This window comes from Myotis daubentonii, chromosome 3 (genome assembly GCF_963259705.1).
Source record: "Myotis daubentonii chromosome 3, mMyoDau2.1, whole genome shotgun sequence".
Classification (NCBI taxonomy): domain Eukaryota; kingdom Metazoa; phylum Chordata; class Mammalia; order Chiroptera; family Vespertilionidae; genus Myotis; species Myotis daubentonii.
Window position 1 is genome coordinate 36,422,073 of NC_081842.1, and position 26,245 is coordinate 36,448,317.

The 26,245-nt window shown below is 41.6% G+C and overlaps 1 pseudogene; it reads left to right on the forward strand.

The window, feature by feature from the left end:
* The first annotated feature begins 847 nt into the window (after window positions 1-847).
* LOC132229581 (pleckstrin homology domain-containing family G member 5-like) lies at window positions 848-21,549 on the forward strand (annotated as a pseudogene).
* The last annotated feature ends 4,696 nt before the right edge of the window (window positions 21,550-26,245 follow it).

Below are 26,245 nucleotides of genomic sequence, written 5' to 3' on the forward strand. Positions count from 1 at the left end.
CAGGCAGGGGGCATGGACTGAGGTCCCCCATCAAGCCCCACTGGGAGGAGGGTGTAGTCTCAGGTCCCCCGTCAAGCCCCACTGGGAGGGGGACCCGGCCTGAGGTCTTCCAGCCCAGGGCGAGGGGAGCAGCCTGAGGTCCCCCGGCCAAGCACTGGGGTGGGGGGCAGACCTTGAGGTCCCACGTCAAGCCCCGCTGGGCGGGGTGTGTGGACTCAGGTTCCCTGGCCCAGTGCTGGGGCGGGGTGGGGGGGCACAGCCTGAGGTTCCCCATGAAGCCCCACTGGGTATGGGGCATGCCTGAGGTCCTCCGGCCTAGCACTGGGATAGGGGGTGTGGCCTGAGGTCCCCTGGCCTGGTGCCAGGGCAGGAGGTGCACCCTGAGGTCCCCTATCAAGCCCTGCTTGGTGGTGGGCGTGGCCTGAGGTCCCCTGTCAAGCACAGCCTCAGGTCCCTGCTGATTGCTCATTAAGGCTTGTTACAGGAACTCAGCCTCCTCTGTGGGTGCAGCCATCTTGTGTTACAGAAACCCTGCCTCCACTGTGGGCGCCACCATCTTTGTGGCAGAGTGATGGCCAATTTACATAGTCCCTCTTTATTATATAGGATAATAAAATGAAGTAAAATAAAAGAACATGGCTAATAATGGAGTCGGGGCTTACTCTCAGCTTGGAATAAAGGAGATCAAACAGGAGGTCATACAAAAAAGGGGGGGGGGGTAAAAGAGAGAATAGGCCCTGTATTCCTAGAAAGCAGAGCAATGTGATATACTGTAGTTAAGATAAATGTTAGGACATCTCAATATTTTTTTCTGAGGATAAGAAAGTTGGTCAGGAAGGGGTTAGCCATGCTACACACAGGAGAAGAGGCAAGTGGGGCAGGTAAGCAAAGGCCAGCCTAGAAATGGGGTCTGCTTGGGTGGGCCAAGCAAGAGCAGAACAAGTCCAAGAGCAGAAGGAGGTGAGTTCAAGTTGAGTTTAGGGAGGAAACGAGAACGAGATCTTTCAGGACCTCCAGGCTAAAAAGGAGTTGGCTTGTGTGTGATCTGGGATGCCACAGGAGAGTGCATGCCAGAGAGGACTGTCATATATCTCCATTTTACAAAGAAAAACTCCAGCTGCTAGTGTGAGAATATATTGTTCAAAAGATAAAATTTAAAAGGCATGATTTTAAAGATTTTTTAAAATTGATTTTTTAGAGAGAGAAGAAGGGAGAGGGAGAGGGAGAGAAAGAGAAACTTCGATGTGAAAGCAAAACATAGATGGGCAGCCTCTTGCATGTCCCCTTCCAGGGATTCAGCCTGAAACCCAGGCATGTGCCCTGACCTGGAATTGAACCAGCAACCCTTAGTGCATAGGACGATGTCCAACCAACTGAGCCATACCAGGATGAAGAGCATGATTTTATAAAAGGAACAGAAGACAGAATTATACTAATTGATCTTTGCATATAGTGTGCATATATTATATGCACCCTTATTTGTATCTATATGTATCCCTATATCTATATGTGTGAATCATAAGTTCATGTTGTTATTTCCAATTCTAACACAATATTCATTCCAAAGTATGTTCTGGCTTCTCCCCTTTCTATATTTGTCCTCCATTCCCTGTTAATAAAAAATCTGCATCTCTTATCCTCAATATATATAATTATTGCTAAATCATCTGCATTCAGCCAATCTCCCAAACACATCAAGCTTCCCTTGCATACTGCTATGAAGCCATTCTCAGCAGGCTTCCATTGCTGGCTTCTATTGTACTACCATGCTTGCCCTCTGAAGCCACCCTCACATAACTGATAGCACTGTTGTCACAGGGATGCCCCACAGCTCTGTTCTAAAGTGATTACTGCCTGCATCAAGCCTGTTCAATGGCTTTTTAACTGAATTAGGAAGGAAGAAATGGAGAAAAAAAGGGAAGCTGGGAAGATGGAAAGAAAGAAGGAAGGAAGGAAAACATGTGATAGTTTTATATTAGTTTATAAACTTTCAGCATACTAGAGGCCCAGTGCATGAATTTGTGCATGGATGGGGTTTGGCTGGCCTGCCCCTAATTGGGGTTGTGGAGGGCGCTGATCAGGAGTGGGGCAAGCTGGTGGGAGGGTCACAGATGGTTGGCTTACCAACCCCACCCCCCATCGGGCCGGTTGGCTGCCACAGTGTGTGTCATAGCCACTGGTCATTCTGGCCGTTCTGCCATTTGGTTGCTTGGCTTTTATATATATAGATATGAGATACACTAATATGTCACTGTTGTTTTCTGAAAGTACTGCATTTATTTTAATGATGAGAATATAATCCAGCACCAATGATACTTAGAGATCAACAAGGCTCTTCCTCTATGTCTTTATTTCAAGTTCTTTGACCATGATAGTAGTGAAACATGGGATTTTTTCTTATTCATCCCTCTTAAAACATGGCACCTAGTAATTCATGACTCCAAATTTTAGTGAAAATGGTGGAGTATAAATCTAAAAAAGGAGGAAAGAAAAAAGGGATGGAGGAACAAAGAGAGGGGACTAGGAAAAGAGAAGAGAATTTTAAAAGAAATTTGAATATTGATGTTTAGTTTTGGTAAAAATAGTGTTTATTATTATGACTTTTTTTCTGAAATATTGATATGACGTATACTAACTATATTTCTTATTTTTCTACTCAGAGACAAACTACTGGTCTATGTTTTTTAAAGCTATCTTTTTAATATACCCAAGACCGGTCCAATTCTTGCTAACACCCAATATTTGGATTGAATGCATTTTTAAAATGTGTAACTATGTATTTGAATTGCTTGGCATTTACTTCAATAATAGACTTCACAAATCTAAGTGCACTAGTCAATCAACTAAATTTGTAGCTCTGGTTGATATTTTGATTTTTATAATATGCTTTCTCCTATTAGCCCCCAAAAAACTTACTATTTTTTTTTCAATGAGTATTTAATTTATCTATCAAGCTTTTAGTAAACAGCAGGAAAATTCTCACCACCACTCTGTTGCTATTGAGGCAGGTTCTGAATAGGCTTACTCTTAAAGGTTCATTTGGAAACCCACAATCACAAAGTCCATTTATTATAGGCAATCATTGTGCCCTTAGCTGCCACTATGCATCTTCTGTTCAGTCAGAAAATTGGCTGATGGTGGTAGATAGAGAGCTACCCAGACTTAAATAGAGAGGGAGAGCCCAGCTGCAGTGGCTCAGTGGTTGAGCATTGACCTTTGAACCAAGCGGTCAAGGTTTGATTCTTGGTCACGGCACATGGTCTGTTTGAAGGCTCAATCCCCAGGATGGGGTGTGCAGGAGGCAGGCGATCAATGATTCTCTCTCATCATTGATGTTTCTATCTCTTTCTTCCTCTCCCTCCCTCTCTGAAATAAATTCTAAAAAATATAGAGCAAGCAAATGAAATGAAGTGTTGGTAGCAATTATTAGAACAAGGTAGAATTACAAAACAATAGTGCTAGACTGAAAAGAATAACAGTCTTGAATGGAAATATTTTAACAATCAAGGCTAAAATTGTGGGTGGGATTTTGTTTGTTTTGCTTTTGCTCTGAAATATCCAGAGTATTGCCTCAATATTCAAGTCCAATTTATTAATGAATATGTACATTTGTAGAAAAATACAATAAAAACGAAAAAGCTTTAAATGACAAAACAGTGCACAACATTCTGTATGTAAAACACTCTAATATTAAAGAAAAAGAAAAATAGTACAAAAGAGTTGTGTTTACTACATTATAGGGCAACAACATGAGGTTCTGGTAAATGTTCGAATTTGAAGCAAGGGTTGTGGATTCTAATTCTGGATTTGGAACTATTAAGCATGTATGATTAACAAGTTGTGAGATCTCTTTCAGGCTCAGTTTCCACTGATAATGGAAATTAAAAATAACTGTTGCTCTATCTACCTTACACAGTAGTATACAGATTGAATGATAAAACATGGGTGAAAGAGACTAATAATTTTAAAGCTTCACACACATTATTACACTTAGTCTATGGTAATTTCTAATTTTCAAGCCCTTTCTAACATCATTGCTAACCTTAATTAAATTCCTGGAGCAAATAACTTACCTAAATACATAATTTTTAAAACTAACACTTTAGTCACCAAACTACAGTTATAATGACTACATTAAAATGATTATAATTAAATAGTATATATTTTAGTATGTAAATTTAGGATATAACACTTCTAGAAGTTATAGCAAATGAGCTATATACTAAAATATAAATAGGATTACTGAGAAAACCATAGCTACAACTGCGGACTGACACAGCTAGGTTATATAGGCAGTTTCCAAATCTTAGACAGTGTTGTGTTTATTGATGTAATTTTACAAAGTGGTCAATTATTCTTGTGAATTTTTGAACCAAGAAAATATAACCCTCTCTCTATTTGCAAGTTAGCAGCATTCCTGGAAATTCCATAGACATTAAATGATATAAAAATAAGTTATATTTATTTGTAAGGTGGAGTACAATTCTTGGAAAAATGGTTTTAAAAACGCTTTTTATTTACATGAAAATCTGATAAACATTAGAATGATGTGCCTCTGAGAGATAATTCTCTGTTGTGTAGATAGATTTACGGTAAACCCAGTGGGTTGTTCAATAGCTCTGACCACCACCCACTGAAGGCCAATAATATGTTTCTAATTATTTTGATAAATAAAAATATATACATTTTACAAATACCTTCTTGCAATAATACTAATACCATTGCAAATCATGAATCTCTAGACCAATAACATCCAAATTATATGTTTTGCAATAGTAATCCTATTGTACAAAATTCTATCAGGTTTTGATAATGATGATTGGTTGATTTTGTTAACATTTGCTTAAATGTCAGCTATATGAATGAGGAAACTTGATTAAAACTTATTTTTATTTTTGTTCATCAATCTTTATTAAGGATATTAATGTCAATCATTGTTTAGCTGATTCTTCAATATTACCTAAACTCATAGTCTATGTTGGCAACAGTTTTCTTTTCATGTAATTATTTTGTTTTTCATTTCTACTCTCCAGAAACAAATACTTCTCAATATGTGGAAGAAAAATTGTGATGCTGTTTTTGACCTTATGAAAAACTAGAGGCCTGGTACATGAAATTCATGCACTCAGGGGGCAGGAGAGGTTTCCTCAGCTTGGCCTGCATGCTCTCACAGTCCAGGAGCCCTAAGAAGATGTCCAATTGATGGCTTAGGCCCACTCCCCATTGCTTAGGACAACCCTAGTGCTGCTGTGGAGGTGGGAGAGGCTCCCGCCACCGCCGCTGTGCTCGCCAGCCGTTAGCCTGGCTTCTGGCTGAGCAGCGCTCACCCTGTGGGAGGGCACTGACCATCAGAGGGCAGCTCCTGCATTGAGCATCTGCCCCCTGACAATCAGTGCACGTCATAGGAACTGGTAGTTCCACTGTTCGGTCAATTTGCACACTAGCCTTTTATTATGTATGATATTAATTGCCACACTAACTGCCAAAACAGTTTCCCATCATCTTCTGCCAAAAGCACTGCATCAGACGCTATTTCTGTTCATCAACAGACACAGAGCCATATGTTCAGCCTATTTTGTCACCCACTGAGAGGCTTCTTTCTATCCAGGAGGGTTCAAATTGGTTTAATCTTGCTAAGGACAGGTTGATGTGAAACCAGCCTGCAATTCTGGCTGAGAAAACAGAAATTGCACTTACTGTGTAAGTCTACCAACATATTAAAAACAAACAAACAAACAAACAAACAAACAAAAACAAAGGCTGTCTTGAAAAGAAAACATACTTGTCCCAAGACTACATGGCCAGTAAAAATGATTAATCTGGAATCTCAAGATTTTTCTGATTTTAAATCTCATATGGTAATGAAAGAATTCTAGGGACAAAATAGGCAGGTTCAGGGAGTCTTGGGAATAAAAAGGGCCCATGGGGGAGGAATGTATAGGTGAGGGCTTAGAGCCACCAGAAGGCATACATTCATAGAGAATAGAAAAGTGGCACAGGAAAAGAGGAGAGGAAAGGCATGCATTCTCAGAGGATAAAGACAAGTCCCAGAGTATAGAAAAAAAGAAACATACTTTCACAGAGGATAGAGAAATGTTGACAGATGCTGGAAGGAGGGAAACGTGTTCACAGAAGATAGAGGAATGTTACAAGATAAGGGGGGGGAAGAGGGAGGCATCACATGGGTTTTAGAGTTTGAAGCTGGTATTCTGCAAAAGACTGGCCAATTAGAAAACACAGGTTCATAAAATGGGGAAGGAGTACAATTAGAAGGGAGCATGGATAGACAAAGAACTGCAGCATTTATAAACTTTAATAAAAGGGGCTTGGTTGGTTACCCCTTTGGGAACCCCTCCCTATGTGGGAGTCTGTATTTGCTTCCAATAAATTTCCACCCTTTTACTAACAAGTCCTTTTACTCCGCGAATTTTATTCTTCAAACGTTGTGAGGCAAGAATCCACAAGGGGGAGATCTGCTCCCTACACACAGGTTTCAGTAATACAGTCTGTCTCAAAATAGATTATTTGCTACTTTGCAACCTAAACTACTTTAACATGCTCATGCAAGTATCTCTGATTCCTTGGCTATTTTATGTTTACCTCTCTCCATGAACTGTGAAAGTTGACATTGTCTTAATGCTTCAACTTGTGCATCTGTTTTAGCAGACAGAAACAAACACATACTTTTGGAAAACTTCTATAAAGAAGCTGAGCCCAATTCCAAGAGTTTTCATTTATAAGAAAGATATTAAATAATTATTGAATTAATTAAAATGCATGGGCATTGCCAAAACCGGTTTGGCTCAGTGGATAGAGCGTCGTCGGCCTGCGGACTGAAGGGTCCCAGGTTCGATTCCGGTCAAGGGCATCTACCTTGGTTGCGGGCACATCCTCAGTGGGGAGGTGTGCAGGAGGCAGCTGATCGATGTTTCTCTCTCATCGATGTTTCTGGCTCTCTATCTCTCTCCCTTCCTGTCTGTAAAAAATCAATAAAATATATTTTTTAAAAAATGCCTGGGCATTTATGGAGTCATTTCAATGTGCTTTGATTTTGAACACTGCTTCCTATGATCTCAGTAACTGATTTTTCCTTATGTGATTTTAATTGATTAATACAAGTTTTCAATTCTTGGTCTTAGTATCTTTTCCTTTTCTTTTTTTTAACTTTATTTTCTATTGTTGACACTATGACAGATGTTCTCATTTCCCCCTCCTTTTCCCGCCTCCACCCAGCTCCTGTGCCCCCTTCCCTCTGGCCATCACCACACTGTTGTCTGTGTCTATGAGTTATGCATATATGTTTAATCCCTTCACCTTCTTTCATCCATCTCCTCTTCCACTACCCATGACTCTGTTTCTATTTTGTTCGCCCGTTTATTTTGTTCATTAGATTCCACATAAAAATGAGATTAGATGGTATTTGTCTTTCTCTAACTGGCTTATTTCACTTAGCATAATAATCTCCAGGTCCATCCATGCTGTCACAAAAGGTAAGATTTCCTTCTTTTTTTATGACCACATAGTATTCCATTGTGTATATGTACCACAGCTTTTTTATCTACCAATGGGCACTTGGTCTTTTTATTTTTTTAAGTTAACTTTTTTTTAAAAAAAATGGCGTTTATTCATTGCTTCCCAATACATTCTCTACTTTTTTCTTCTTATTTTTTTAATCTTTACCCAAGGATATGCTTTTAATTAACATTAGAGAGAGGGAAGGCGAGAGAGAGAGACATCAATTTTAGAAAGAAACATTGACAAGCTGTCTCCCACACATGCCCCAACTGGGGATCAAACCCGCGACCTGGGTATGTGCCCTGATCAGGAATCAAATCCACTCCAATCAACTGCGCCACACTGGCCAGGGCAGTCTACTTCTTCCATTTAGAAAATGATCCCTCCAAGTTTTAGCTGGGCACATGTCCCACCATCTGGAGGCATATACTCTCAGACTCCCATGCAGCCATGTTGGCCTTGAGACCAAGACCTGGCCAGCAGGGAGGAAGCAGGGATGCTAACTGTATATTCTGTACATCCCTTAACATGAAAACTGCTTGCTCTCATTTTCCTTCTTTCATCTTTCTTTGCCTGGAAGTGATCACCAGCTTTGAGCCCGGAAACAGAAGCCGCGTGTTGAGGATTACAAAGCCACCTTGCCAGTCCTGGGCTGCTCAACTCCACACTGTTTTCATGAAAAAGAAATAAACTTCTTGCTTCTTTAAGTCATTGTATTTTTGTAGTGCTTTGTGAGAGCAGGCTAAGTTTAACTTGTTTTCTAACTAAAATAATTAGCACTATGTGTCACAGAAGAGTGCATTGATACTCAGAGAAATTAAGGACATTGTTCATGGTCACACAGATAGGAATTGGCCAAGTGATGTGGAAAGAGGGGTATTTCTAACTCCAAAGCCTGTGCAATATACACTTTATTCCTACCTAGGGAAAGTCTGACCCAAGTGCACAAAGTTTTAAATGTAGTTGGGAAGGCTGGTCTCAGAACGACTGCTGACTAAAGCCCCAGGCACATAAAAACACTGATTAGGAAATATTTGCCTCTTTTATATTTGTTTTAGAAAGTGGTGGATATTGTGCTAGCAACATCTCTGAGGGCACGTTTAGTTATTTAATCTGGCTCATAGGTGATGAGAAAATGACAAGATATGCTTTTCAGTCATTCCACCACATTCACTCTGACAGGAAACATAAAATATTCCGTGACCCTAGTGGGAAGTTAGTTCGTAGAAATCACAGTTACATTTGCCTGCTCTCAGCCTATAGCACATAGAGTATCACCAGTCGGGTAGGAAAGAGACTAATAGAATCTATTTAATTTTCTCAGTGGCCTAATGAGGAAAGTGTCAGTGAAAGAGATTAGCAGCTGATGTCCCAACAACACTGACTACAAATTTTTTCTACCTGGAGGTAGAAATGTTAGTACATCCGGGCCGAGAAGAGCTACTTGGTCACTAAGCAGTGCCTTGAAATCAGGCACTGATTCCCCCTTAATCTAAAAAGGAAAAAGAATACTTTGTTCTTATAGCTGATTTAATTAGAATAAAACACATGAAAACAGTAAATTCTCCTTTTCTTGGTGCCAGAGTTGCAGGGAGACTGAAGAGATACTTAACATGGGCAATATTTCATTCATAGAAACTAATCTGCAGCATTAGTGCTGTGCTCAGGGCAAAAATGCCAGTCCGTCAAGTACATGAGAGTGGCCCAGACACAGGCAGATTCCAGAGCACAATGCAAGCAGGAGCTTTTGTCAGCAACTTCCTTATTGTCAGACACTGTCATCAAATACAGACAACAAATATTTGAGAGGGACTCAGAGAACAAAAAAGGAAAACTGAACACTTCTGTTTGCCAAAATTTTTACAATCAAAGATGTTGAGTAAAATGAAGACTAAATAGAAATTCTTACTATTGATGGAGTTCAAGTAATCATTATTTTTTCTTTTATGGATTGTGTTTTTGTGTTATCTAAGAATTATTTGCCTAAGTCAAGGTCGCAGTAATTTCTCTTCCATATTTTTTCTAGAACTTTTATAATTTTAGGCTTTCTGTTTAGATCAATTATTCATTTTCAGTTAATTTTTGTGTATATTGTGAGTAATATGAAAGTAATTATTTTTGAATATGTGTAATTGTTTTAACCGTGCTTTCTCCACTAAATTACTTTTGCACAAAAATCAACTGACTATCTTAGTGGGGATCTAGTTGTACATTTTCTATTCTGTTCTATTGGATTTTTTGTCTATCTTTATACCATTAGCATACTGAATTCATTACTGTACCTCTATAATAAGATTTAAGTTTAGTAGTGGTGGTCCTTTATTTTTTAAAATAGTTTTAAAAGATTTATATTAATTTTAGAGTTATCTTGTGAATTTAGCCAAAAAAATTTATGCTTGGAATTTTAATAAAATTGTATTGAATTTATATATAAATTTATAGTCAACATACATATTAACAAAATTGAATTTTGGGATCCTAAAAACACACTATAGTTTCCATTTCTTTTGGTCTTCAATTCAAAAATATTTTTGTAGTATTCAATGAATAGGTCTTACAAGTCTTTGTTCAGATTTATACTTAAATATTTTTTATTTTACATATTATTAAAATGTATTTTTAAAATTTTCAATTTCCTATTATTCATTGGTACTACTCAGAAATACGATTTTTTGTATATTAATCGTGTATTCTATAAAGTTGCTTAACTCACTTTAATTCAGGTTGCTCCTTTGTCGATTTTATCATATTTTTACATAGATAATCATGTCATTTACTTCATTTATTTACTTAACTTTTTCACATATGAGATGCAGTTATAATAATTTTTAATGTTCTTGGCTAATTATTTTTTAAATATATTTTTATTGATTTCAGAAAGGAAAGAAGAGGGAGAAAGAGATAGAAACATCACTGATGAGAGTTGCCTCATGCATGCCCCTACTGGAGATCAAGCTCACAACCCAGGCATGTGCCCTGACCTGGAGTCAACCGCAATCTCCTAGTTCATAGGTTGATATTCAAACACAGAGTAACACCAGCTATGCTGTCCTTGGCAAATTCTAATATCTGTGTCAATTCTCAATCAATCTAGTGATTATTCTCCTCTTTTTAAGTTCTATTGTATTATTGTTTCTTTGAATGCCTGGTAATATTTAATTGAATGCACAACATTGCGAATTTTACCCTGTTGGGTGCTGGAGCTTTCTGTATTTCTATTATTCTTTAGCTTTGTTCTGGCATGTGATTAAGTTACTTGGATAAGGACTGATAATTTTATATCTTGCTTTTATTTTTCCCTTGGCTGATAGAAGTAGTGTTCAGTCTAGAGCTAATTGTATTTCACTACTGAGGCAAGGCATTCTTAAGTACTCTACTCAATGCTCCATATGATGTGTTTTTCCAGTCTGGTCGGTTGGAAGTGGCACTGTTCTTGGCAATGCAAGAGCCTAGGCACTATTTTTCTAATATGTTCAAATTGGTTTTTCTAGCCTTGGGCAATTTCTTCATACATATTTAGTAATTATTACTATACTGAATATTTGAAGGAGCCCCTCTGTAAATTGCCTCTTTGGTTCTTTGTCTTGCAAAATCTAGACACCTCCATCTCCTTTGATTTTTCTGTTTGTTTAACATGGATCTTAGAACTTAATATGATACAGGATGTGTGTTAAGTGATCATATATATATATATATATATATATATATATATATATATATATATATATGTATATATATATATATGTATATATATATTTACCAAGTCATCAAAAACAAGTCAGAATTGTTTATTTAATCCTGAATCACTACAATTTATTAAGGATATTAATGTTAATCATGGTTTAGCTGATTCTTCAAAATAATCTAAACTCATAGTCTATGTTAAAAATAGTTTTCTTTTCATGTAATTATTTTGTTTTTCATTTCTACTCTCCAGAAACAAATACTCCTCGATATGTGGAAGAAAAATCGTGATGCTTTTTTTGACCTTATATTAATTGCCATACTAACTGCCAGAACAGTTTCCCACAGTCTTCTGCCAAAACCTCTGCATCAGATACTGTTTCTGTGCATCGTCAGACACAGAACCATATGTTCAGCCTATTTTGTCACCTATTGGGAGGCTTCTTTCTATACAGGAGGGTTCAAATTGGTTTAATCTTGCTAAGGACAGGTTGATGTGAAACCAGTCTGCAATTCTGGCTGAGAAAACAGAAATTTCCATTGAAACCATTTGAGGTGTCTTAGCAAGACTCCAGTAAAATTTACTTAGTAAAATAATTCCATAGAGAGTGAGAAGAGGATGCTCAGGGAATATTCCCACTGAGTAATTAGTGCAGCCACCCAGAATGTCTCCATGTCATGCATTCACTCTTCCTAGCAGAAGTGGGGACATAAAATAGCAGTGACAAAATCACAGCAATAGTGGGTTGTGAGAGATATTGTGGATATCCTTTAAGAGTGTTTAATTTGGGACAAAATAAAAATAAAGGAAAGAAGGGAACATTTCAAAGATATGCAGCCAAGGTCAAATCATAAGATGCTGAACAACATAATGAGAATTATAAAACATACATGTTTTATATGCCAAATATGGATTTTAGCAAGCATTTTATGAGATTCAATAACAATGTAAAGAAAAATAATTTCAGTTGAAGAGAGCGAATAAAATGAACATAAATAGCATGTTTTTTTCTTGACTAATGAGTAGAATATACATAACTCATGATGAGAGCCACTTTTATAACCCCCATAAATGCATTTTATGATAGCAAAACAGAGGTAAGAATTATACTCTGCATCAAGAAGATTTTACCATTAATGCCTGATTTACTTTACTGATAACAAATTTATTATGCTATAGGTTATGGAGAAGAGAAACATATGCCATTCAATAAACATTATTAAGAGTAAAAGAAAAACTAAGTTGGAAGTCATTGGGGAATAGTTATTTGATTGTTTGCTTGGAGTCAGTATAAAACTCTGTAATGAATCTAATAAGGGCAAAGAAAGAATGTAAATGAAAAGGCATCATATTTTATCTAATAGCACCTTAATAAGTTCCAACATTATATTTTTTGGTAATAATAACATTATTATTGATTTAAAATTTACAGCTTATGACAGGCCAGTTGATAGCAAGTTATGAGAAGAAAACTGATAAGACATAACTAAGGAAATCTGGAAAGAATGGCACAGTAACTAGATTGTTTTTATTGGTTTTAAAATTAGAAGAAACTTTGAAAACATAATAAACACATAATTGTGTTTTAAGAGATTCAGTCTGCAAAGTATAATATAAAGAGACCCAGAAAAAGACCTTGGGTTGAAATTAACCAAAATTGATCAAAATTTTCCCATATAGTTTTCCTTCTCTATCATTGAATTTTTATTCATACTTTAATATTAAATTGATGGCAGAGTTTCAATTGGGTCAAATTACATCTCTTCAGCTCTAGTGCTTCCTATTGGTTTCTTGAATAGGAAGGAAAAGGAAACATAGGAGAGAAACTAAAGGCTCTGCTTAATATATTGAACATTTCAATATTGATAATTACATTTTGAAAATTAAATGTGATTATTAATTATCACAGATTTGAATCCAAACTATTGCAATTTATTAATTTGAAGACTTGAGTTTCACTTTTATAATGATAAGACTTTATATTGAGGTTCTATTTTTATTTGTCATGGGCTCCTTGAATTACAAGTAACTAAAGATAGGAATAGAAGAATAGGATGGATCCTTGACTGGGCACTGAATGCTAATTATTTTCTTTAAGTTAATTAACAGATGCTTTAGAAAGAGTAGCTATCTCCATTATTTTTCAAGGGAAATGGGTCAAAACCAAGAAAAACTGTAACTTCCTGAGAGAAGCATGCATCATCATCCCTGTAAATATGTAACTTGTCCATAATTTGAAGTTAAAAGCCAAGCCCTTCATTAAATAATGTAATAAATAAGCAATTTTTATAGAGGATTAAAATATAACACTAAAAACACATAAGATCTCTGCACTGTGGGCTTATATCCTACTTTTGGAGACAGATATTGAATAAAATAAATTTTAAAAAACTACATAAGAATTTAGATAATAAGTGCTAAGGAGAAGAACAAAGTTGAGAAAATGAATAGACATTATTGATGTAGGAATGGAGATTCAAATTTAGATAATGTAGAAAACCATGTTTCACTGAAAAGAACATCTACACTAATAAAAGAGAAAAATGGTAATTGGCGTACGACGATACCCTTTTCATTGGCTAATCAGGGCTATATGCAAATTAACTGCCAACTATGATTGGCAGTTAACTGCTAACTAAGATTGGCAGTTAACTGCCAACAAGATGGCGGTTAATTTGCATATGTAGGCACAATGCAGGGAGGCAAAAGGGAAAGCAGGAAGAAGCCCCCTGCCACTGACAGTGATCAGAAACCCAGGAGGGAGCTAAGAGCTGGGGGGCAGGGCCAAGGCGGCCCTGGGGCCGCCTTGGCCCTGCCCCCCAGCCATGATCGGAGAATCAGGCGCCTTTGCCGCCCTGGCCAGTGATAGCAGGAAGTAGGGGTGGAGCCAGCGATGGGAGCTGGACACGGTCGAAGCTGGCAGTCCCGGGAGCTAGGTGTCCCTTGCCTGGGCCTAAAGCGGAGCCCATGATCGCGGGGCCGCTGCAGCTGCGGGTCCCCGCTGCCCGGGCCGGACGCCTAGGCCAGAGGCATTAGGCCTGGGCAGGGGCGGAGCCGAGGATTGGGGGGATATGATGGTCCCCTTGCCCAGGCCTGAAGCCTGGGTCAGAGGCGTCAGGCTTGGGCGGGGGGTGGAGCAAGCGATCAGAGGGAGATGGGGGTCCCCTGCCCAGGCATGATTCCTGGGCCAGAGGCCTCAGGCCTGGGCGGGGGCCAGAGCCAGTGATGGGGGGGAGATGGGGGTCCCCTGTCCAAGCCTGACACCTCTGGCCGATCAGGTGATCAGAGGGTGATGGGGGTCTACGCCTCTGTCAGAGGCGTCAGGCCTGGGCAAGGGGCCTATCCTGCGATTGGAGGGTGATGGGGGTCAATGCCTGAGGGCTCCCAGTATGTGAGAGGGGGCAGGCTGGGCTGAGGGGCACTCCCCCCACACACACACCCAGTGCACAAATTTCGTGCACTGGGCCCCTAGTATTTACATAAAAGAGTAAAATTAATGAAGGAATGAAACATGTAGCTGTTAGGAATGAACATTCTAAAAAGAGAGAATAGAAAATACAAAGGCCCTGAGGCAGGAGGTCCCTGGTGTGTTTTTGGAACAGAGATACGGAGATGAGGTCAGTATAGTTAAAACAGAAAAAGAAAGAGAGAGAGAAGCAGAAGATAAAATTAGGTAGGTGCAAGAGTGTCTACCAAATAGAGTGTTACAGACCACTGTGAACTTAGAGCTTTACTGTGAATAATATAAGAAACCATTGAGGGTTTTTGATCAGAAATATAACATGGATCTTATTTACTTTTCAACAAGGTTAATCCGGTAGCTTTATTGAAAATAGTAGGAGACATAGCAGAACCAAGAATACCAATTGGGAAACCAAGCAATATAGTAGATAAAGATAGTTGGGCTGAAGTTGCAACTTGGGAAGCAATACCAAAATTATTGAAATTTGGATATATATTAGAAATAGACAGTGTGATCTACTGATGGATTGGACATGGAATGGGTACAAAATGAAACTGTCAAGAATGGCTTTAAGTACTTTGGTGTACACATCAAGAAAAATAGAGTTGTTATCAATTGATCTGGGAAAGACTGAGAACGAAGCAGGGGTTGGGGAGAAAAGATGGCAATATTGACAAGAACAACTTTGCCAGATTAAACTGGCTTCAAGAACAAATGAATAGAAGCAATTACAACAGAGGAATAGACTTCTTTAAATAGTTTTGCTTTACAAGGAAGTGTTTAAATTAGAAATGCATCTTAGTTATTTTATCTGGTATAGAAAAATCCGACATCATATTGCATCCAAATACCAAAATGTTGTATTAGAAAAGAAAATCTTATGTTACTACTTAAGAGTTACCAGCTCTTGTTGAAAGCCCTTAAATTTTAATAAGACAATCCTACATAATGAGAGGAATATGCTAATTAGCCATTATGCCCTGAGGCATAATGACCAAACTTGTCATGACCATATCAAGGATCAGCAGGAGGGTGGGCCAGTGAGGTACAAGCAGGCAGCAAGCTATGAAGGGGGGAGGGGGAAAGAGTAGCTACAGGAGGGTAGCAGCAACCTACTGGCTACAAGCTGGTGGCAGAGAGTTACAGGAGAGGGCAGGGCAACAAGCTATGAGGTGGGTGTGGGGAGAGCTACAGGAGGGTGGCAGCGACCTACTGGAGCATGGATTCATGCACAGGGCTACTAGTATGGTGATGAAAACCCAAGGCAAATTTATTGTTTACCTAAGAACCCATTATTGATAATATACATTATCGACTTATATGTCTTCCATTAATGACATTGCAAGAACTTTATAGTGGTGTTTTTTTCAAAAAGCATTTAAAAATAAGTAAAATATGATGAGGCAAATCTGGGTAACAGTTTTAAATAATTAGATGTGTGAAGAAAAATGGCTCAATGCACAACGTTAGATAGAGTCTCTGTTAGTACTGTTATTTACTGGTATATTTAATCATCTAGAAACATTTATTAGACAGTTACTATGTAAAGACATTGTTCTTGACTTAGGATTAAAGTAGTACCAAGATTAACCTTTGGCTTCTAGGGACTGTGCTTATTTAGAGAAGAAAATAAAGGAAAAAAAAATGGTTGTAAAATGAAATAAATGTCCTGTTACTGCAAATCCACATGCTGAGGAAACAAATAGCAGAACCACCTCATCTCCTCACCCAGCTACAGGGTCAGTATAGCTCAAACTGCTGGGTCAGGGGACACAAGGTCAGAGAGTTCTGATAGAGGACACTAAGTAAATTGACAATGCCCAGCTCAGCAGTCCTTTATAATCTATATTTAGTCTTAATTATAGGATTTGATGTCAAAATGAAATACAGTTGATTTATCACAAAGGTGTTTCCTTGGACTTTAGTGACTAATATATAGCAATACTGCATTAGTACTTTAGAAAACCTTCATTACTATCTTTGACATCATGTAGCAGTGCGGGGGTGGCATCTGAGATAGTTTAAACATATTGATATAGTAACGTTTGCACAAGCATTCAAACTTCCAAGCTCTAACATATACTCTACTTCCAAATATTTTTTAATGCGTGAGTTGCCAATACCAAAGGTATTTTGTTCTTCTGAACTTAACTCACTTAATGATCACTTATCCTTTCTTGGGAAAATATCCAGAGAAGTATAATTAGCGGTTGGCAATTAATGTGAACATGGGTCAACAGTTTACTCCCTGTGAAGTAAAACCTTCTGTTTTTTCAAGCAGTGGTCCATAACTATTTCTGCTATTTCTTTAGCATCAGAATATTGTCTAACCTTGAGGTCAATTGTTTTGAGATTCTGCATCTGTGTGTAAATGCCCTATTTTGCAATTCAGAGGGTGGTACTAAAATATCTTGCTCTAAATATTACATCAATTTTTAGTGAAACAGACAGTATTGTTTTATGCCTCTCCCTTAAGATCTCTGAAATATCCTATTAGATTCTATAATACCTTGCTAAGCCAGGCAAGCATTAATGCAGATTGTATAGTGTAATTTTTAATTAAATATTTAAAATACAATAACATTTTCCAATATATGTGCTGTTATTCGTCATTTTCAGGTTGAAAGAAGAAGTGGTATATTTGAAATATCTGCCATTAAATAAGGATCAATAAGTATTGCAATATTTCACTAAATGATGATGATTTAAGTAATTAATACCACAGTATGATTCTTCATTTTGGTAAAGAAGGGTATACATGTTACTGATTGTAAAACATCATTCTTACCTACCCAAAGAGGTAGGAAATACACAGTCTGAAATTCCAATTCATGTCAATGGAAATTTTCCAAATGTTTTACTTGGAATTTCTTACTTTTCTTTGTGAAAAACAGCAGAGGCAAATACAACCAGGGCAATAGAAATTTCAGCTGTCCAGAACCAACTCTTCAGAACTGACTCAGATACTCAACACACAGTAGAGGGGTTCTTGAGAAACAGATGCTGCTATTAAGCAAATAGCTTGGGCAAAACCCAGACGTCCCATTTGTCAGCAGTGTTGAAATTGCTTTTCCATCAGCATCTATGTTCTCTAGGATACTGAGGTTTGTGGAAGAAGTGTAGTTAGATGGTCAGGATTTTACTGAGTAGGGAAGAAGTTACTGTGGAAGTTTTTTGGGGAAAAAGAGTTCTTTCTCTATTTCTCTATCTTACTCTCTCTCTCTTGTATATCTGGCTCCCTTTTATTTCTAGCTTGATTGAGATTATAAATAACATGTAATATGTAAGTTAAAGCTGTACAAAATTTTCCAGTGCAATAAATATTTTTTATAAATTGTTTCTGCCAATTAAACTATACTATCTTTTTGATAGAAATTATACTATTCTGCATATATCCAAAGCCAATCTATATGTGTTTAAAGAAAAATTAGAGGAGATATGGAGAGCAAAGGAGGGAAGTAAAACAAACAGGAGAGGGATAAGAGAGTAAAGAAAAGAAGAAAAGAAAAGTAAGAAAAAACTCATGATTGAAAACAGTGATGCCGGCACTACTTGCCTTGGGGATTATGAGAACCACTTCTCAAAAGTAATAAACTATAATAAAAATTAGAAGTGTGTACAGATATTAAAGTATATAGTAACATGAGTAAATATTATTGACTACTCATCAAGTGAAGGCACTGTTCTTAAGTACTAGCCATGAGTTATTAAATCTTATAACAAACTCCTGAAGCAGCAATAGATATAGCTATACATAGAACATGTCAATTTGTGCATAAAATCTCAAATGGAGGAAATGACAAGATTGGGATTTAAACCCAAGATGGCTGTAATTCACAGCCACTTTTTTTTTTATAGTCTATATCCTATCTAATAATAGAGAAACATGGTAATTAACCATAACTTCACTACCCTTCCCATTGGCTAATCAGCGAGATTTGCAAATTAACTGCCAACCAAGATGGCCCGGGCAGCCAGGCAGCTGAGAACAGGAGGCTTGGTTGCCCCAGTGATGGAGGAAGCCAAGGTTCCCCGCCTACCACTGCCGCCTCTGAGCTCCTGAAGCAAGGGCTCCAAAAGATACAATGTTTCAATTATAGAGGCTAAAAGATGGTGGTTAATTTGCATACTCAGGCTCCAAGCCCTGGAGTGAAACCAAACAGCCCTGAAGCCGCAGAGCAGCGAGGCCTCACCGCCAGGGATCAGCAGAGCCGGTAGGCCTCAGGGCCCGGGGATCAGCAGAGTGGAGAGGCGTCCCAGCTCCGGGATCAGCGGAGCCTGATGGAAGCCCTATGTGTTTATGCACCCTGGGGGTGCAGAGGTCCTGTCCTAGGCAGAGGCCAATGGCGAAACTTCCGACTCCGAGAAGCAGCCTGGGGGCTGGAAGGCAGCTCCTCTGACCTCAGTGCTGGAGTCCCACCATTCCACCAGGAGAGGAGCAGAGAAAGGCCGGAGCCTCCCTCAAGGTAACCCGAAACCCCCACCCACACCAGGCAGGCTGCTGGGACTGTGCGTGGAGGACTCACCTCCAAGCCCAGCCGATGGCCCTGCTGCAGCCATGGCACTCCTGGCTGCAGGCCCCAGCGGGACGCAGGGTGGCGGCGGGGGCGCCTTGAGTCCTGGGCTCCTTGCCTGCCTTCCAAGGCTTCCTCCTGCTTCAGGGCCTCTCCCTCCGCCAGCCTCCTCCTCCCCAGCTCCCAGAGCAGAGGACCCACCGAGGGCGCTCCCTGCTGGGCGAGGGGGTGAACGGAGCGGTGGGGACTCCCAGGTGAAGGGTCGCCCTGGGGAGGAGTCCCGACACCTCCACGCTCTGCTCCTGGAGCACTGACCAGGCCCTGAGTGCAGAGTGGAGCGGCGCAGGCCTGGAGGGCACGGGTGGGGGCGGGGGCACGTGCGCCTGGTGCAGCAGGACGTGCTGGGGAGCCAACCGCCTTCTGGGGCCTCCTACTGCTTCAGGGCCTTGCCCTCCTGGGTGCAGGCCCCAGCGGATGCAGGGTGGTGGCAGGGGTGCAATGCGTCCTGGGCTCCTCGCCTGCCTTCTGCGGCCTCCTCCTGCTTCAGGGTCTCGCCCTCCGCGGTCTCCTCCTCCCCAGCGCCCAGAGCAGCGGACCCACCGAGGGCGCTCCTCGCTGGCTGAGGGGGTGAATGGAGAGGCAGGGACTCCCGGGTAAAGGGTCGCCCCGGGGAGGAGTCCCGACACCTCCAGGACCCGCTCCTGTTCAGCGACATCCCCAAGATCGCGCGTCTGCACCGCGGGCTGTGGGGCAGCGTGATGGCGCCGATGGTGGAGAAGGCGCTGCGCACGCGGGGACTGCTGCAGCCCGGGACCTCCTCAAAGGCTTCGAGATGTTCGGTCCATCTTCAAGCCCTACATCCGGTGCTGCATGGAGGAGGAGGGCTGCGTGGAGTACACGCGCAGCCTGCTGCCTGACAACAACCTCTTCCCGGCCTACGTGACGTGGGGCCGAGAAGCACCAGCATTGCCAGCGGCTGAAGCTGAGCGACATGCTCGCCAAGCCCCATCGGCGGCTCCCCAAGGACCCGCTGCTGCTCAAGTCGGTGCTGAGGAAGACGGACGAGCCGCGTGCCAAGGAGGCCGTCATCACCGTGATCAGCTCCGTGGAGCGCTTCATCCACACGTGAACGCGTGCATGCGGCAGCGACAGGAGCGGCAGCGGCTGGCCGCCGTGGTGAGCCGCATGGACGCCTACGAGATGGTGGAGGGTAGCAACGAGGAGGTGGACAAGCTGCTGAAGGAATTTCTGCACCTGGACCTGACCGCGCCCCTCCCTGTGCCTCCCCGGAGGAGACGCGTCAGCTGCTGTTGGAGGGCAGCCTGAGGATGAAGGAGGGAAAGGACAGCAAGATGGATGTGTACTGCTTCCTCTTCACGGGCCTGCTCTTAGTGACCGAGGCAGTGAAGAAGGCTGAGGGGACAGGGTCATCAGGCCACTGCTGCTGGTGGACAAGATTGTGTGCCGGGAGCTGCGGGACCCTGGCTCCTTCCTCCTCATCTACCTGAACAAGTTCCACAGCGCATGGGGGTCTACACGTTCCAGGCCAGCGGGCAGGCTCTGTGCCGGGGCTGGGTGGACTCCATTTACAATGCCCAGAACCAGTTGCAGCAGCTGCATGCGCAGGAGCACGCGGGCAGCCAGCAGCACCTACAGAGCCTGGAGGAGGAGGAGGAGGAGGAGGAGGAGGAGGAGGAGGAGGAGGAGGAGGAGGAGGAGGACGAGGACGAGGAGGAAGATGAGGAGGAAGAGGAGGGTGGGGAGAGTAGTACTTCTGCCGCCAGCTCCCTCCACCATCCTGCGCAAAAGTAGCAACAGCCTGGACTCCCAGCACTGCGCCTTGGACAGCTCCACGGAGACCCTGGCCCTGGTGGTGCTGGAGCCGGGGAGACGCTCTCCTCTCCGGAGTTCAAGGGCGGCCCCTACAGCTCCCAGTCAGATGAGATGTCCCTCAGTACCACCGCCTCATCTGTCACACTGACCAGCGAGCTGCTGGCCCTGGGCCCGGGGGAGGGCAGCTCCTGCTCCATGGACTCCGCCTAAGGCACCCTCTCCCCCACCTCCTTGCAAGACTTTGAGACCCCAGCCCCTGTGGTGGAGCCAGCGCCCCGGCCCCTGGATTTACCACAGGCCCCTTCACCCCCGCCCTTGCCCCGCCTCCGCTGCCGCCCCCCTGTCCAGCTGCTGCCCCGCCTGCCCCACCTGCCTCACCTGCTCAAGTCCAAATCTGAGGCCAGCCTCCTGCAGCTGCTGGCAGGGGCCACACCCAGGGGGCGCCCCCAGCCCCCAGCCGCAGCCTGTCGGAACTCTGCCTGGCTGCCACAGCCACCAGCGCCTCAGGACCACCCTGCTGCCTAACTCCCAGGCCCTGAGCGCAGTGTGGAGCCGCCATGCCTGGAGGGCACGGTCGGGGGCGGGCACACGTGTGCCTGGTGCAGCGGGACTTGCTGGGGAGCCGCTGCCTTCCCAGGCGGGCCTCAGGCCCGGCGCCCAATGTGGAAGGGCCGCAGTGCGGCCACCAGGCCCTGAAGGCTGCCCTGAAAGTCACACAAAGACAGCCTTCTACTGGAGGGCAGGCATGTGGTGCTCCGGGAAGATTCCGGAGGTAGGGAAGGAAGGTCATGGAAGGGAACATTTGCAAGCGGAGATCCCAAAGTTTCTGAAAGCAGAGGACCAGCTCCTTGCAGACCTGAACTCTGTGTGGGCATCTTTCTCGGCCTGTGGAAGCGGTGGGAGACACAGGAGGAGGTGATGGACCGGGACTGCGCCCAAGGAAGACTCGGAGGAAGCGATGTGTGGACAGGGCCAGGCGGAGCAGGCAGGCCCATGCGGATCCCGCTGGAGCGCAGCCAGACCCCAAGGCGACCACCAAGCCAGGCCCCAGGGAGAAGCGAGCAGATGCCACTCCACTCGCTGGGGAGAAGACCATTGAGCAGAAAACTAAAGAAACCGATTTTACATCATTTCCCAGGTGGAGAACAGTTGGCATGTAAGCCCCTGACCAGTGCCCAGCCTCTCCTCTGTCTGTCTATCTCACTCTTAGGTACCATGTTCTTTGTTCTCTCTTAACTGCAACTCATTTTTAAACTAGATTGCTTTTAAAAGAAGACTAAGCAAAGTTTCCCTTATGTTATTTAGGTGATGCTGGGGCTGCTGGGCTGCTGGGGGGCTGATAGAAGACACAAACATGCAGCGGGGGCCTGTACCCAGCAGCCCCAAGGCCCACCACCTTGGTGCTGGGGCTGCTGGGGCCCTGATCAAAGACCTGCAGACCCAACACCCAGCAGCCCCACGCCCCGCCATCAAGGTGCTGGGGCTGCTGGGGGTATCAGAGACACAAACCCGCAGGCCCGGCACCCAGCAGACCCAAGGCCTTCGCGGCAGCGCTAAGGAGCAGCAAGCCGAGCGGTAGGAAGCAGCAAGCAGGTGGGCAGTAAGGAGGGAGGGGTCCCGGACTGCGAGAGAGCACATGCTGGGCTAAGGGAACCCCCACCCATCCCCAGTGTACGAATTTCATGCACCGGGCCTCTAGTATATATATAAAAGCCTAAGAGACCATTATGACCAAATGACCAGAATGACCAGTTGACCAGTCACTATGACATACACTGACCATGAGGGGGCAGATGCTCAATGCAGGAGCTGCCCTCTGGTGGTCAGTGTGCTCCCACAGCCAACCTCCCACAGCCAGCCAACCTCCCCCGGTCCCTCCCCCCAGCTGGCAAACCTCCTGCAGTCTCTCCACCCCTGCCAAGCAGGCCCCAGCCAGCGGCCAGCAAACCCCGGCTGGCCCACCCCAATTTGGACTGGATGAGATGGCCCTGATGGGCCCTGATCACTGGTCAGCCCTAGGGACCCCACCCATGCATGAATTTCATGCACCGCACCTCTAGTTCTATTATATCTCCTAATGTGGCTCTAAGAAGGTCTCCATCATTTATTTCTATTGTTCTCTTACAGGTCTCTTGGCTTTGGTCTCCTTTGGTCCTCTCATGCCTGCTTGCATTTTTACTGTATAACTTTGCTCTGAATTTCTTGACTCATTTGTTTCTCATCCTCACTACTAGCAGGACATGGTCCTCCTCATTGGCACTGAACATGAACAGGGATTTGACTATTTCCTGAATCAATTATGTCCATAGACCTGACATCCCATTTTCTTTCAATTCTGATACTTGGGCCGAAACCGGTTTGGCTCGGTGGATAGAGCATCGGCTTGCGGACTGAAAGTTCCCAGGTTCGATTCCGGTCAAGGGCATGTACCTGGGTTGCGGGCACATCCCCAGTAGGAGATGTGCAGGAGGCAGCTGATCGATGTTCCTCTCTCATCAATGTTTCTAACTCTCTATCCCTCTCCCTTCCTCTCTGTAAAAAATCAATAAAATATATTTTAAAAAAAAATTCTGATACTTGGAATTAACAGGGACACCAGTGTTAAAACAGTAGCAATAATACCAGCTAAGCAACGATATCAAAGAAAGTAAAAAAATTAGCCTTAATAGTTTTCACCTTTCAAGAGTTTTTTGCAAAGAAATCTTTTAACAAAGGTAAATCCTAGAAGCTCTTTCTTTTTATATGTAGTTCTCTTTCTGAATTCTATAACAAATTTATCTATCTTACCTTACAAACATATTTATTACTAGATGGCAAATTTAAATTAAAAAGTTATTTTTAAATTATGTCAATATAATATTATGCTTTTGATGACACTTAAAATATATAGTAACCTTATTATCTTGGGAAAAATGATTTTGGCAACTGTATTCACACTAAAGCCATATTGGAATAACACACATTCTTTGAGGGGATAACAGCACAGTTTAGGAGCCCAAATGAGGAATGCAAAAATGTGCAGCCATTTAAAAAAAAAAAAAAAAAAGGATTGTATTCAACCTTACTTACTCTAGCAAAATAGTTTTTAATATATTATACAGTTTCTTAAGCTTAAAGGTGTGATGAGATACTGATTTTCACTCACAGTAGCCTCTACTATTTCTGAATGTGTATTTTAGAAACAATTTCAAATTTTCCATACTTAAGTAAAACCAATTTACATTTTGAAAATAACTGAACACCCTGGAAGCAGTGCTGTGCCTTTTCATTGCGGTTGGATCCAAGTCAATCAGTCTCTAGGAAGTTTATGATAATTACCCTTTTTATATTAAAGCAGCTCTACAGTTAATCAGAACATCCAGAGAGATTTCTTTTTTACTATAAGTTTAGTTATGTAAATAAGCATATTGGACAAAGATCAGAAAATCAAACTATCATGTGAAAATTAAATATTGAAGTAAATGAAAAGAAAAATGTTTATTGTTTATTTGCCTTTTCAGAGGGCATATCCTATAATTTCTGCTGCATCATTTATTATGAGGCTTAATAATTAGCCCCAAAGTAAGTAACTGTTAAATCAAGAAAATGTAGCCAGTTTTGCTAATTAGAAGTTTAAATAGTGCTGTGTTCTCAAGTAAAAAGCATACCCTTTCCATAAAGTAGACTAATATTCTAATTTTCTTCATTCTTAACTTCAATAATGAGAAGCAATACTTTACAATTAACTAAAGATCTTGAAAGTATTAAGTATTAATAATACTTTTATGGTAGAATATACTTTAATTGTTAAATCTTTTTATAGATAAAACTTTTATGAATAAATACTTAATTAGATATTTGCAGGGGCTCTTTCAAAACTGTATATAGTAATAAAATGAAAATGTGTGATATGTTGTCTTCTAGATATTTTAAAAGAAAGCACCATTTTTAATACTCAGCAAAAAATAAAAATCAAGGAAAAAGAGAGAGAGCTTTCTTAAATAGTACAAAAAGGAGAAAATTAATTAGACTACATTAAAATTAAAGATATCTGCTTATCAAAAGATACCACTAATAGTGAAAAATGAAGCCATAGCTCAGAAGATTTATGAGATTTGTATGCTAAGATGTATGTAATGTGAACACAATGCAAAGAACTTATACATGAACATGGAAAGTGTTCCTCCAAGTCAAGAAGAAAAAAGATGATACAATAAAAATTAAAAAAAGACAGAAGAGGCCAAAACTGGTTTGGCTCAGTGGATAGAGCATCGGCCTGCGGACTGAAAGGTCCCAGGTTCGATTCCGGTCAAGGGCATGTACCTGGGTTGCGGGCACATCCATCCCCAGTAGGAGATGTGCAGAAGGCAGCTGATCGATGTTTCTCTCTCATCGATGTTTCTAACTCTCTATCTCTCTCCCTTCCTCTCTGTAAAAAATCAATAAAATATATTTAAAAAAAAAAAAAGACAGAAGATGTCAATAGGCACTTCATAAAAGAGGATATCCAAATGGTCAATAACCATAAAAATGATGCTTATTAGCTATCAGGGAAATTATAATTAAAACCACAGAATCATAGATATTCAGCAGAAAGAGACAATTCCATGTTGTGAGTAATTGGAAGACATATACTCCTGGTGGGAATATAAATTAGTACAACACTTTAGAGAAGTGATTGTCACTTTCTACTAAATCACACTAAATGACTCAGCAGCTCCACTCAAAGAACTAAAAAAAAAAAAAAAATCCATTTACATATGTAAAAATTGTGTTCAAGAATGTGTATAGTATTATTCTTCATAATAGCTCAAAATGACTAAGGTTGAAGCTATAAATCAAATCAAAAGATTGTTTGGGGTCCTAAAAGATCTGAATCTGGGTCACACAGATTCAGAGGAATACCTGAAATGTGCTACAAGGAAGACAAAGAAAGCCAGCGCTTACAGAAGCAAAACCCACAAATCGTAATTTTTTTTTTCCTATTGAATATCTAACATGAGTTGATGACTAGTTCAAAAAGGATTAGTTAGTTCCAGGTGGAGAGACTCTGAGGTAAGCAAGTTCCAGGATGTGCTTCTATAGCAAGCATGAAAGTCCAAGAGTTCAAAACTTCTAGGTCCTTTATCCCAATGTATGCTACGTGCTTGTAGCATACAAACTGGTGAAATGGATTGGCTCCACTCAAGATGAAGAGTGCAGAAGGCCCGGTTGCCATATTGAGGAGAAAGTAAATATTAAGGTATGGACTTATGC